This window comes from Pezoporus wallicus, unplaced genomic scaffold, assembly GCF_028554395.1.
Source record: "Pezoporus wallicus isolate ANWC-B61680 ecotype Strahan unplaced genomic scaffold, APGP_CSIRO_Pwel_v1 scaffold_3294, whole genome shotgun sequence".
NCBI classification, from domain to species: domain Eukaryota; kingdom Metazoa; phylum Chordata; class Aves; order Psittaciformes; family Psittacidae; genus Pezoporus; species Pezoporus wallicus.
Window position 1 is genome coordinate 6325611 of NW_026635478.1, and position 13134 is coordinate 6338744.

A 13134-nucleotide genomic window follows, 5' to 3' on the forward strand; every position below is an offset into this window, starting at 1 on the left:
TAAACACTTTTTTTTGGTCAGTATCTTTTTAATGGAAATAAGTCTTGAAGTATATTTGGCATCACCTTGGCAAATTTAGCTGGAGCTAAATACAGGGACTGTCTGCCTTTTTTGGTATCCATTATTTCTCATTTCCTTTTCACTTGGAAAGAGGTGATTTAGTGATCCTTCATTATAGGTGTGTCAGAGTGGACGTTGCAAGCTCTGTGAATTTTGCATTCACCTTTTGAATAACATAGCCCTGAATGAATCTGTTGACAGAAGCTGAGCAATTTAAAAATATATTTGAAAGTATGCAATGGGATTATGACAGACGGCTGTGCCAGAAGAAATATAAGCTTTTACTATGCTGTTGCGATTGCTTAAGCACAAACTAAATGGATAGTTTGCACTCTCTTTTGCTCTCTCTCTCTATTTCAAAGAAGAATGTGTTGTGAAGTACATATGTACAGGACTGTGCCAACATGTTGTTTCGACTTTGATTCTATTAATGGATTTTTTTTTAATTCTTTCTGTTTATTTGTGATGTGCTATGACTTGAGATGTGGTGTAAACTTGTCATTGTGTTAACATAAATGTGACTTAAAAGCTATTTATGAGAGTTGTTTATTTGAAATCTTTAAACAGGAGTATACATTTCTGACCAGGCTGTTATTTTTGTACAGATTGCAATCACCTCATCAGCTGGGACTACTATACCTTTAAAGAGCAGTAAAGACCATTCTTTGCCATACTGAAAAGGTTGTTATGCATTACAGCCTTTGTGGTATTTTCTACTTATTTTTGTGGAGCTAAACAATCTATTTTTGGTACAAAGATGGAGGAAAAGAAAACTTTAAAATAAATTGTTGGGTTTTTTAAAAACAGCATCCCTTCAGGAAGCCCCCTCTACAGGACACACTAGTGAAACGAAAACATTTGAACATTACCCAGAGGAATAATGCATCATCTTGAGGACACTGTGCCTCACATCTTCTGTCTGTGCTGAGACATGGGCTTCAGCTGAGTCCCCAAGAAATGTGAATTGACAATACTTTTTTTTTTGCTCATGACAGTTTAATGACTGCTTTTCTGCTGTAGAATCAAGGAGATTCAGTAAATTTCAGCACAGAGGACCTGTGGCCCAAAAAGACTAAAAGTCTTCTTTTAAAGGGCTTGAGTTTCTCCACTGTCACGGATAGGCTTATTGAGTCTTGCCCTAAATTATGAGATTCAAGAACAAGACTAGTGAGAAAGGGAGGACCAAAACACCACTTGCTGAAGCAACAAGTTGTGCTTGGCAAAGAGCAAGGTAAAAATATTGCAGAGAAGATGGAGCTCTCCCTACCTGGAAGACAAGCAAGTGTCTCTCATTGTGAGCTGGAGTTGCTGGTGGGGTTTCACTAGCAAGACCATGAGCAGCAGAGCAGCAGCTGCTGGCACCTTGAATGAAGAAGAAAGGCAACTCCCTGCCTGCAGCTGACTCAAACCAGTTTTGCTGTTCCTCCCCAGCAGGAAACATGCAGCCTTAGGCTTCCTCTCAGAGTCCCACCTCACAGGTGTCCTGCCTCATCACAAAGTGCCTCAGTCCCAGGGATGAGTGTGCTAGGAAACACTACCAGTTAGCCAGGTCTGTGGTGTGAGCACATATACCCCACCCTTTATTTTAGCTCTAAGCACCTTCATGAGAGGTGATGAGGTACCAGATTACCATGATACCCATTTTGTAGCAACCCCAAGTGACTGGTCCATAGGCAAATAGTGGGTCAGCATTGGAGCAGAGATTTTGACCTGCACTGTCCTAGTCCTTGACAGCAGTGCCCCATCCTATGGGGGTGGCTTCTTTCTCATCCTTTGAACAATGCATAATCATTCCTTTGAATTAGTATCATCAGAAAAAAGTTGTGTCTTTTGGTAAAAACAGGAGGATTATGACTAGAGAGATCTAGACATAAAGAAGGATATAGTAAGCAGGTCTTTTTATTCCTCCATAGCCCCGTGCCAAATCTATAAAATGAAGGCCCCTTCCTTTAACTGCTGCAGGCATGGCACAGGTGAAATTCTCAGTGCTTCCGAAGCACATGTGCTTTGCAGTAGTAATAACCCTGTACTACAAACTCCATGTAATTTGGTGTGACAGTTGTGTTTGCTCTTTTTTCTGGTTTTGTTCTCTTCATAATAAATGTTTCCATTCATAACTGGTTTCCAGTTGCTGAAACAGTGAACATAACTGGTATTCAGCTCCTGGGAAAACAACTGAAAGGTAACAAGGGAGTTAAAAAATCAAGTGAGACACAATTTTGTAGTTCAAGTTTTCCAAACAGAGTAAGACATTAAAAATTATTGTACATATGATCACTATATATCCCTGGCTAATAATGTATATCTCCAGGCGAGTTACATGGAAGCAGGATGCTCCTTCAGGAGCAGGCTTCAGCCTTAAATAATATAGTAGCATCTGTGGTCTGATGCTATGTACAAAATTTGACTGTTGCAGCAAGGTTTGATCTGCTTTTTTGTCTGTAATGCCAATATCTCCCTTATATAGAGGTCAGAAGTAACTTAGTATTTACTTAAGTGTATTCCTTCATTGTACTGCAGTAGTACATCAGATCCCCAGTTATGCAGCAGGACACTCTACTAGCACATAGCAGAATGCAAAATGCAGTAGGGTCATCTTGAGCCATCCTTACTTGTGCTGAAGATTCGTATCCTCTCTGAGGAGTCCCACAGGAGGGCCTTCTGTTCCCATAAAGAGTTGAGGAGCTGAGTAGCACCAACAGCAGCTGAGTGGACAATGTGTATCTGAGACTTTGTCTGGTGCTCTCAAAAGTCTTCTTAATGGGAGATCCTGGAAAGAAATTTGTCATTTGAGTCACTCTGCTCATGCACAGTGAGTCATGGAGCTGGGAAGTCGCAGCTGGATGAATCCTGCCAAGTGTGGGCAGAGTTGGGGGTGCTCTGGAAGAGCTGGACTCCCTGGGAAGAACAGACCAGCTCTAGTTTGCATGTATGGTAGGCTCCCTTCTTCCCTAAGCCACAAATTCTCCTGGGCTCATTTCTGTGACATTCCAGATGGTTAGCTGCACAGACATTACTGTCGTTTGGTGGATATCTGATCTCACAAATAAATTCTGTACACCAGCAGATCTGATGGTGAGAAGGGAGAGGGCTAACACTGCTTGAACTCCTGTTACTGTCTCCAGTAATCCTGCTTTCCTGCCCAGTGAGGGTTTTCTTGGGGGGCTTTGCAAGAGTTGGTGGCAAAATGTACGGCATCGTCCTGCGAGTGCTCTGGAAGGAAGTCTAATATTGGAAATAAAAATAGAACAATTGATTTGTGAGCTGAGCTCTGCATTGACACAAAAAGGGTCATTGAGAGGGCTTTGCATAAAGTAAAGGAGGATATTTGAGAAAGTGCCCAAGTTGCAGAAATCCTTAACAATGGGGTTTTTACTGTAAAATGCTTAAGTGAGCCTCTTGAACCATACATAGCGCTGTGACAATGCATGTCATCTGTTCACATACAGGGAAAAATTGAAACACATTCAGACTGGAGCTATTTTAGGCTATTTGTTATAGGCACTCTGCTTGGCTCAGGCTATGTGTTTGAATCACTGTAGACTGCCTTCTTCCCCAGTCAAGTAGCCGTGGGTTTGGCAATGACCTCCCTCCCACAGGGAGATAAGGCAGTTTGTACCATGTCAATGACCAGAGGCAGCCACAAAACATTAGGCAGGCTCCTGACTGTCGAGAAGTTGAAGCTGCTTGAAAACAGCAGGGTCAGTCTGCTCTCAAACACGCTGATATTATCTCATTAGTGGTGGCATTTACTGCACAGCACAAGGAGCAGAAAAGGGAGTTGTTAAAAAAAAAAGAAAAAGGCAAACAAATAGTTACAGTGTATGGAATCGTTAGGCAGAGGGAACGCTACTCACATGTGAGCTTCTCCTTTGTTAAAGAAAGTAGTTGTTGCAGTGGATCCTAGGCAAGCAGGTGATTATCACTTCCTTATCTTACCTTAGAATAACATTCTCCTTCCAACTGGAAGGCAACAAAGGTATTTCACCTGAAGTTTAGTCCTTGTCCATAAAACTTCTTTTTTTTTTTTTCGTGTTTTATTTTTCTGACAAGCCAAGAAATACAGTGGTGCTTATAAGGTTCAGGTTTTCGAATGAGAGGCAAGCCCTACTGTGGTGCTCTTGTCCCCTCTGTATTCACTCTTTGCCATCAGACAGTTTTTTTGTCCCATCAAACAGTTTTGCTGTCAGATCCTCTACTGCTGACTGTAATGTCATAAATTTAGCTTTGACATTACTGTGCCATTACAGTATAAAGACTTAAGAGGAGACCAGCCAGAAGATAAAAATACTAGACAATAAACTCTCGAGATTAGAAATAGCCTTTCTGTTCTTTATATGTACAGCACCTAGCCCAGTGGGTGCAGGACTAGTGCCCCCCCACCCCAGCCACAAGCACAGCACATGAGTAATAACCGGGCAATCCCCAGGAGCCAGCAAGAGTGGCAAGAGACGTGGGAAGTGCACAGGAAGCTGCTTTCTTCAGCAGCACTCTGACATGTCCGGCAGATATATTTCCACCAGCCTACACGGTCACAAACATACGAATGTTTGAGATGTTTTCACAACAGGACCTCTAAATAGAGCTGCTTAACACTGTCTCAGCTAAGTACTTCAGGATGGACTTTGGCTTGCAGCAACCCCAAGCTGGGCACATCCAAATGCGTGCCCAGCCCTGTGAGCTGTTGGCACATGTGGTTCTCACAGACTTTGGGGAGCACTTGTCACATGAAGGCTTTGCAGAGTCAGAAGAGTGTATTGGGATGTCTTCCTTAGAAATTGAACTTTCTTTTAGTCAGTGACATATACTCTCTGCTGTCACGGCACCATTCTCAGTTGTGAGCAGCAAATCAATGAGACACATAAATAACCTAGGAAGGTTATCAAAGGTATTCTCCTGTAATACGTAAGTCCATGTGATATCAGAGACAGAGGAAGAGGAACTTTCAAGAGAGAAAAGACCAGGAGTGTATAGTGGAAGTTGGGGAAGGGTCTCTAAATGTCCCTTTGTATACATGCATTGCAGGTGTATCATGGGGGGATTTTCTTTTAACAAATAAGTGACACACATGAAGATATATTTTTTTAAAACCACAAGAAACTCCTCAGGTTTGCAGAATACAAAATAGCGCTTAACTGTGGTTTCCTAAAATGTATGTGTTATTTTGCTGATAACATAAAATCTTAGCATTCGCACTGAAAGATTTTCTGTCTGAGCTGTGTTGGTGAATTACACTTTTTGGGCAGGCTAAATGATATGATTTAGTTTCTTGCATATGAACAGGTGCAGTTCTGGTTCACATAAGTTCATTTATACTCGTGCTAAAATTATGGTCTCCAAGAAATGTAAGGGGAAAAAGACCCCTGCTCTTAATTTCTTGGATGTTTTGTTGAGGTAGTTTTTAGAAAACAAATCCCGACAGGAATATGCAGAGGACCAAAAAGAATGTGTTGAAAGTGCAAATGCACACATACAAGAATATTCTGGGGTTATTCATCGGCATGGGAATCTATAAAAAGACACTGAGTTAATGGTTTTCATCTGATTTAATGCAGCTAAATTGTCTTCTTTTTTTTTTTTTTTTCTCCTTCCATTTCATATGGAAACAATGGAAACAATTTCATGTTTTTTAGATCAACTTTTCATGAAATGCATAGCAGTGACTTTAGGCTGCATCCAATCCTGTGAGCTACTGGAGGTTGTTGTATTTCAAATAGTAGGGCCCCTACTGTGTTTGTTGTCATATATAGGCACACTGCTTTATAGCATGAGAGCATTTAGTTTCAGACAAACTAAAAGTGCTTCTAATTTAACAGACACAGTACAGGCCAAGTTGCAAACAAAGATATGTATATTGAGAGAAGAAGAGAACAGGAACTACACTAAAAGACACAGTTGCAATTCAGTGCCAACAGATAAGGTTTTTCCCGTATTTTTTAACTAAAGAGTGTACTTGATGATAACCTGGTAGGGAAAAAAGTTATTTTTCCAGGTTTTGTCCTGAAAACCAGGAGATTGATGTATAAATAGATGGAGAAAAAATAATTAAAGTTACAATAATACAACTATTAACCACTTTGCCTCATACCGGTAAAATACAAACTGTTTATGTTTTGCTTCTGTTTCTTACAATGGGCTGTGTTTGACTAGATGTCTATAGTATAGGTAAGGTTTTTTCTTTTGGACAAGGTCACAAATATAAGTGTACGGAAAGCTGAGTACAAATTTATTGGGAAAACAATTTCTTAAATGCTTTCAGAATGGGAATATAATCAGCTGTATATCAGATCTTGGTAATTAGGAATGTCTGCTGTTAGTCTGCAAGAAGGCTGCATGTTTGTTGCTCTCGGGTATTGTGATGCATACCTGGTGATGTACCACCTGTAAAAACCATTAAGACTTGCATGTGAAGGCATGCAAAAGGGTATGAGGAATGTGGGGTTCTTCTGTTCTTGGGTAGTCATTTCTTCTTTTTAAGAGGTTGGTTTGTTTGCTATCGTATGCCATATTTATCTCACTGATAAATTCATTCACTCTACCCCAGTTTTCCTGTATGATTTCTTTGTGAAAGGAAGTAAATAACAGTATATCTCACTACACATTTCTGATCCAAACAGACCTGTAAAGACAGTTAAAATACCTAGCTTATAGGTGAAACTAGGAAGGATTTGATTGATCTTTCTTCACAATACTGCAAAGGGATGCTTGGAGTGGTGAAAGAGTCTCAGCCTGTCTGGCAAATATCCTGCAGTTTTAATTGTACTCAGACAGGAAAAAATACAAAACATTTGCTGCAGCTAAGTGAACAATCCAAAGTGGACAATGTACTTAACACATTAAGGTTAGGAGTCTGGGCTGCGTCATGCCTTAAAAGCTCTACTCAGGACAGCTCCAAGAACATAGACAAAAGTAGTATTAAGCAACCCTCACCAGTCCTTCCCTCAGCACTTACACAGTCTTTGGCAAAGCCTTTTTCCATGCTGAACATCAGTGTGGGTGTGCTTTTTACACAAGTAACACAATGGAGGTACAGAGACAGGCGTGTGGCATTCAGGCTACCTGAGAATTCCCCCGAAAGCCTATATAGACTGAATCTTGCAGTCTCTACTGCCCTTGTAGCTTTGCAGTGAACTGCTCTGATCTTCTTTTTCTTGCGCAATATCTTTGAGTAAACAATGATTTCTTTATATGTATTTCTATATCACCAGTCTTGTGATTTACCCTACAGCTAGCTTTTAGAAATTTTTACTGTGTGGATTGATCCCAAATGGCCCCTTTTTAATCGGCATTTATTAGCTAACCCATCTGGCACTGCTTCCATTTCTTAGTTCACAGCAAGAGTAGCAGCACTCACAGAACAAATTCTCAAATGCATTTCAAAGTTAGTTTTCTGTCATTCGTGGTGTTATTGCAACTTTGGAAATGAAGAAAACAGAAGCACAAGTATTTTTTTGTACAAATGTAGTTACATTTATGTTATTCTTTCTCACTGACACAAATCTAACAGTGGAAGAGGTACAAGGGAATAGATGGGCCTAAAAGGGATGCAGTAGTCAGCTGGTCCTTGTGAAGAGCAAGGGGTAGCTTGTAACATGCTGCCTTTGTTTGACTTCCACTGTTATTAAGCCACTCCAAGGGCAGAATTAAAAAGAGAAAAAAGATATGTCAATGACCATGTACAGCATTGGTTTTCTTTCCCATTCACCTGCACTTCAAGAAGACAGAGGAGCCATGAAGACTGAAATTACTCAAAAGCAACTATTTGATTTTTGCTACTTTATATTTTGACATTTCTATGTTGGAAATCCTTGACAGAAAACAAATATGTTCTAAAACTCAGAAGTCACACAGATAGCTCAGAAAGAGAGGCACCAAAAATGCCATTCACTTTTAAAACTAAACTTTTGAGCATCTCTGAAAGAGCTGTTAGTTCAGAACTAGTGTTTAATGAGATATTAGAATCAGGCTGTTTTCTATTAAGTTCCCTGACATGTAGATAATTGTTGATACTCAGTAGGAAAATATGGTTGATAAATAATAAAACGATACAGTTTGTCTGATCATATTTCCCACTATATCCATAATACCCATATTAGTTCTTTTTTACAAAAAAAAAAGAATCAGAACAGATTTTTTTACTTGAAGCTTATTATTCTATTTTGTTATTAATCACAAGGAATTGGGGAAGATTCTGGTTGTCTGAAATGCATATTTATCTGCTTATGCATAAATAATCAATGAAGGGCAAATTAGTTGCCATATATTACAGAGGAGGTGAGGGAAGGTAATACCCTTCTACAATATATATAATTTAAACTTTGTTCATAGGGTTTATATGCAGAATATAAATAACAGTAAAATCTTCTCTGACATCAGGCATGGGCAGATGTGTGTGCCATTAATTATACTAATGTTTCAGAGTTAGGAAAGGTACAAAACAGAATGGCCAAAGCAGCCTGTAACAGCGAGATGGGAAATGACTTCTCAAGAAAAATTAGCCAAAATTAGGTAACATTGATAATAGGAGACTCTCGAGAGATATGCCGAAGACAATACTGGAAGAGACAAGGAGAATGAATCATATTAATCTTTTTAAGATAGTCACTAATTTGAAGAGTCTGGGATCTAGAATAGCAAGGGGGTGACTCAGAAATGATAAGTATTTCCGGCACATTTATTTAGTGTTGTTGAAATACTGAACAAATAGCTTAAGTCAAGAGCAGCAAGTCAGGGGTTTAAAAAGAGCTGGTTTGTTTTCTTTTTGTGAAGGATTTTTGAGATTACATTAGCTACATATTTGAACTTACAACGGTAAGTTCTAGGGTGATTTGTATTTATTGGGGTTATAAGGGCAGGCCTCAGGGGACCATATGGTATTTTTACAGGGCTGTTTCCATAACAAAAATGGCATAAAACTGTATTAACTTTTCACAGATTGATAGAGAAATAAACTGTCTAAATAGACATGTTTGTTTACAGGAGGGTTTAAAAAGGACTTGGGGTGAGGGGAATCCCTGCATGTTTTCTAATCAAACATGTATCCATAGGTTTTAAGTTTTCATTTGCGTTTGTGTTTCTATTCTGATAAGAAGTAGCTGAGAAAAGAGGCAGTGGGAATAAAAGGTACAATTAATAACAAGGAGCAAGAAGGAAGGAGAATAAGAAAAGAATGTGAAACGACCCGGAGAGACCCATGGGGGAGAAGGAGGGGGAGATGAAAAGAGAAAGAAACAAATGAGAGAGAAAAAATTCTAACATCCAGATAGTTTCTACAGGGGAAGATGGGAGCAAATTCCCATCTCCCTCTACCTTGACAGACTTGCTCATGTCTTTAACTAAAGTTTCTTTTCCAGAATAACCCTCTTTGTATTGGGAGTTAAAATGAAGTTCTGCCTGTATTACAGAAAAGAATTCCTTGATTTTCATGATCTAAGGTTTGTTAACTAATAGGAGCTAAATTCATAATTCAAAGCAAACCCTGGGTTTTCAGTAGCTCATCAAAGTGAGCATGAGGAGATGGAGAGGAACTCTCCCAAGTCATATGTATTTTACTACTTTTAAACATATCTCTTAATCAATGAATTTGTACAAGCCAAGGAAGGCATAAAGTAGTAATTAACACCATGTTAATTGACATTATGTTGACATCAGTAGTCTTAAAATTTTGGGACCTGTATTCTTAGACATATGTAAGAAAAAGGAAACAAAAGAAATAAAAATATCTAAACAGACATCTGTGGCTGCACAGTACCTTAAAAATGACCCTCTACATGAAACCTGCTCTGTGCCCAGGGGCCACAGGTGTCCTAGCCAAGGTCTAGCCATTATCCTCCAGCAGGATGTACACAATGTGTTGGCAAGCATTTCCCACCAAATAAGATTCAGAATGCCCACAATCCTTGTGACTCCGTGTTCACCCTCGGTGACCTATGACCCCTCAATGTCCCCAGCAGCTCATTCCCTTTCTGTTTTCAGTACTGCATCAATCTCAGCCTATGTCTGTGCTCCACCACCAGATCATGTCTACAGGTGAAGTTGGACTCAAACATGGCTGTGGGTCTTCCCTTGATAAAGAACATGAATGTCAGTCTCCACAGGCAGTGTAATAGGAGACTCTTTAGCTTGAATGAGAGTAGATTAGTTTTCTGGTCCATCTGTTATTAAATATTAAGACAGGCGCCTCTGCATTATCAGAAGGGAGTTCAAACTGCTTGAAACCCATTCTCTAGTGTGCAAGCTGCTCTTGGTTGTGTTAACTGAGTTTGTTATCTGGACTTTTTGGTCACAGTTATTAAAGGCGAAGGCATAGATAAGTGTTTCTATGGAACAGCTCTACTGCAGGCCACAGGCAGGATACTAAAGCAACAGGCTGAAAGTACTGTGACTAATCACGCCACAGAAATATGGTGCTGAGAGAAGAATGATATTGTAAAAATGCAGGGCCATGATCTGAGTTCTTCCCAATTATTAGGAATAGATTGTAATATCAAGTAGTGACCAATGAGAACGTTCTATTTGTGACTCAAGAGCTGAGGTCTTTGTAGTCATGACATAGTCATCGCTGCCCACCAAAGCCCAGCCTTATGCAAGGCTTATACAAGCTGCTGTCTGTACCTTTTTGCTCAGATTTTGCAATGTGTTCAAAGTGCTTTGGAGTCCAGGTTTCTCAAAGGGGTTTTCTTTGGCACCAACTTTGAACAAAATAAATGAGCTCCCACTGATATTCCTATGTAGGCATAAAAAACTTATCTTCTTGTTGTAGACCTTCAAACATGTTCTGAAGTGCCTATAAAAACAGGACATATCAAATTCAGACCAGTCTGAGGGAGTAGGTTACTTACTGCAGGTCAGCTTTATACCTTAGATGTACAGCAAAATGCAGAGTGCCTATCTTTACTAACCCAAGCAGTAAGTCTGACCAGATGCACATTAGTTTCCAGAGGGTCTAAACCTTAAACAGTCTTGCCAATCTTAGACTAAATCAGTGTGAGCATTAGAAGCACTTTGCTTTAAGGAAAATCACTCATCCAATTAAGGCACCCAACTGGTGCTGAGTAGAAATGAGTTCAGTTTCCAGATGAGAAACACCACCCTAACAAGGTGTTTATTCTCTCTGCACATCAAATCAACATTAGTAATTTTGGGAATAATACATCCTTTCTCCTGTCCATGGTCTCTGATTTTTAAATCGACTGTAAGCTATTAAATCAGGGTCCAGCCCTTACTAGATGCTCTCCTGTAATCCACTGAGACTGAGCCATAGAAATTGTTCCAAAACACCTTCAGAGACAGAGACAGAAGCTGAACGCTTACACACACACTCCAGCACATCCATCTGCTGCTGCAGCCCCTATGTGCTGCTTTGCCTTAGCTCTCAATACAGGGAAAGATGAGCTGGGTAAGTACTGGATGGCATTAACCCATTCACCATACCTATGCAGTCAGCAATGCGATTTTTAGCACCTGACCCATTCAGTAGTTGTTCCACTTTATATCAAGAAAGGTTTGAACTCTTCCTGTGGGCAAAGCCCACTTCATCTGGGGATCTTTACTCCGCACCTGAAGGGGAACCAGGGCTGCCCTGAGGCAGTGCAGCCTGTAGGAAGAAGCATGCAGGTTTGGATGGAGCCCATGCATTCGCAAGAGGAGACCTCTCCAAGCTTGCCTTTTCAGCAGAAACCACATCACTGTTACGTCAAGGAGGTAGCTGTTTCTTCCTGTGCTTGTGTGTCTGTAACCAGGTATCAGGCTGTGTGACCACAAGCCAGAGCAAATTCTTGTGCCCAAGTATAACCAGAAGGCAAAATGCAGAGAGGGAGGGGGGGGCTGAGGGAAGAGCAGGATTTCTGGGCAGCAGCAATATCTCAGATTTCCCTTCACAGATGTGAAAGTATTGCCCCTGCCCATATTCCATCTCCTGATAATTCGATGACTGTGTTTATTGGCAGCTATGAGGCTATTTTTTTAACTTCACAAGAAAAGGAAGGTAGGATTTTAGCAGAATCCTATTGCAATCTTCTTTTTTCTTCCCTTCTCTCTACCACCCCCCAAAACAAATCCCTGAGGTCCACATTGTAATAAACAGCAGGAAATGCCCAATTTTCTGCACCTGTGGCCTTGTTTGTCTGTATATTTCTATAGGTGAATGGTCACTGGGGACACAGAAAGGAAGTGAATTCAATGGATTGGTTTAAAAAACTCAGCATGCTAATCAGCAGGCACTCAGGTGAAATAGCTTTAAAACCCTGTTAAAATAGACCCAGGGTGAAACAGGTTGTGTAGATACAGTGCATGCAGCTTGAGGGTTTTTTTGAATATAAGAACATGGCATTGTTAAAAAACAGCTTCTAGTCAAGTAGCTTGTTATTCAGGATACAGACCCCTGCACCTGAAATCTCTTACATAGAGCAGAAGAATGATTTTGATTTTAATCTCTTTTTTCATCCCATGAAAATTTAGTGCTGACAAAAGGTACTATACGGACAGTCACAGAAAATGAACACTTTTCTATCAGAAATAGGACTGGCTTGGGTGCTGTGAGCTTTCCCACCTGCTCTTCCCCCTGGGAAGGCTGCATGGGAAGTGTCCAGCCCCTGGCCTCAGTGGTGAGACAGCCAGCAAGGGTACCGTGTTATTACCAGTCATACTAACAGTGTTAATGATACCCACAAGGTGGGAATGTCACTAGGGCTGAACTCCTTCCCACTATGCAGGCTGTTATCTTGCAGCATGGGAAACACACTCTCTGTCCCTGGCCAGTTGCTTACTGTAGTCCAAAGCCATAATAAGCAGTAGGAGCAGTAGGAGGTACATTTTGGTGTTAACTCCCAAGTCACATCAATCAAACCTGAAGGAGCTTTCCAAGTAAACTATGTAAAAACCCATGTAGACTATGTAAAAATCTACCAGAAGAAGGTGAATATTGTTTGCTAACAACCTAGATTGGACCTCAGATAGTGTCAGAATACTATGTGAGAGCTGCAGGCATAGAATTCCCCAAGGGCTCTTTGCTCACTGCCTGGCAGAAGGCAGGTGGGCATTTTCTCTTCGCGCTACATCTCTCTTTACCACAAA

General features: G+C 40.4%; 1 protein-coding gene across 2 annotated transcripts in view; it reads left to right on the plus strand.

Annotated features, from left to right (window-relative positions):
* The window catches only part of LOC130608425 (potassium voltage-gated channel subfamily KQT member 1-like), a 466916-nt gene that overhangs the window by 297859 nt on the left and 155923 nt on the right, over nucleotides 1-13134 (plus strand). The window lies entirely within an intron of this gene.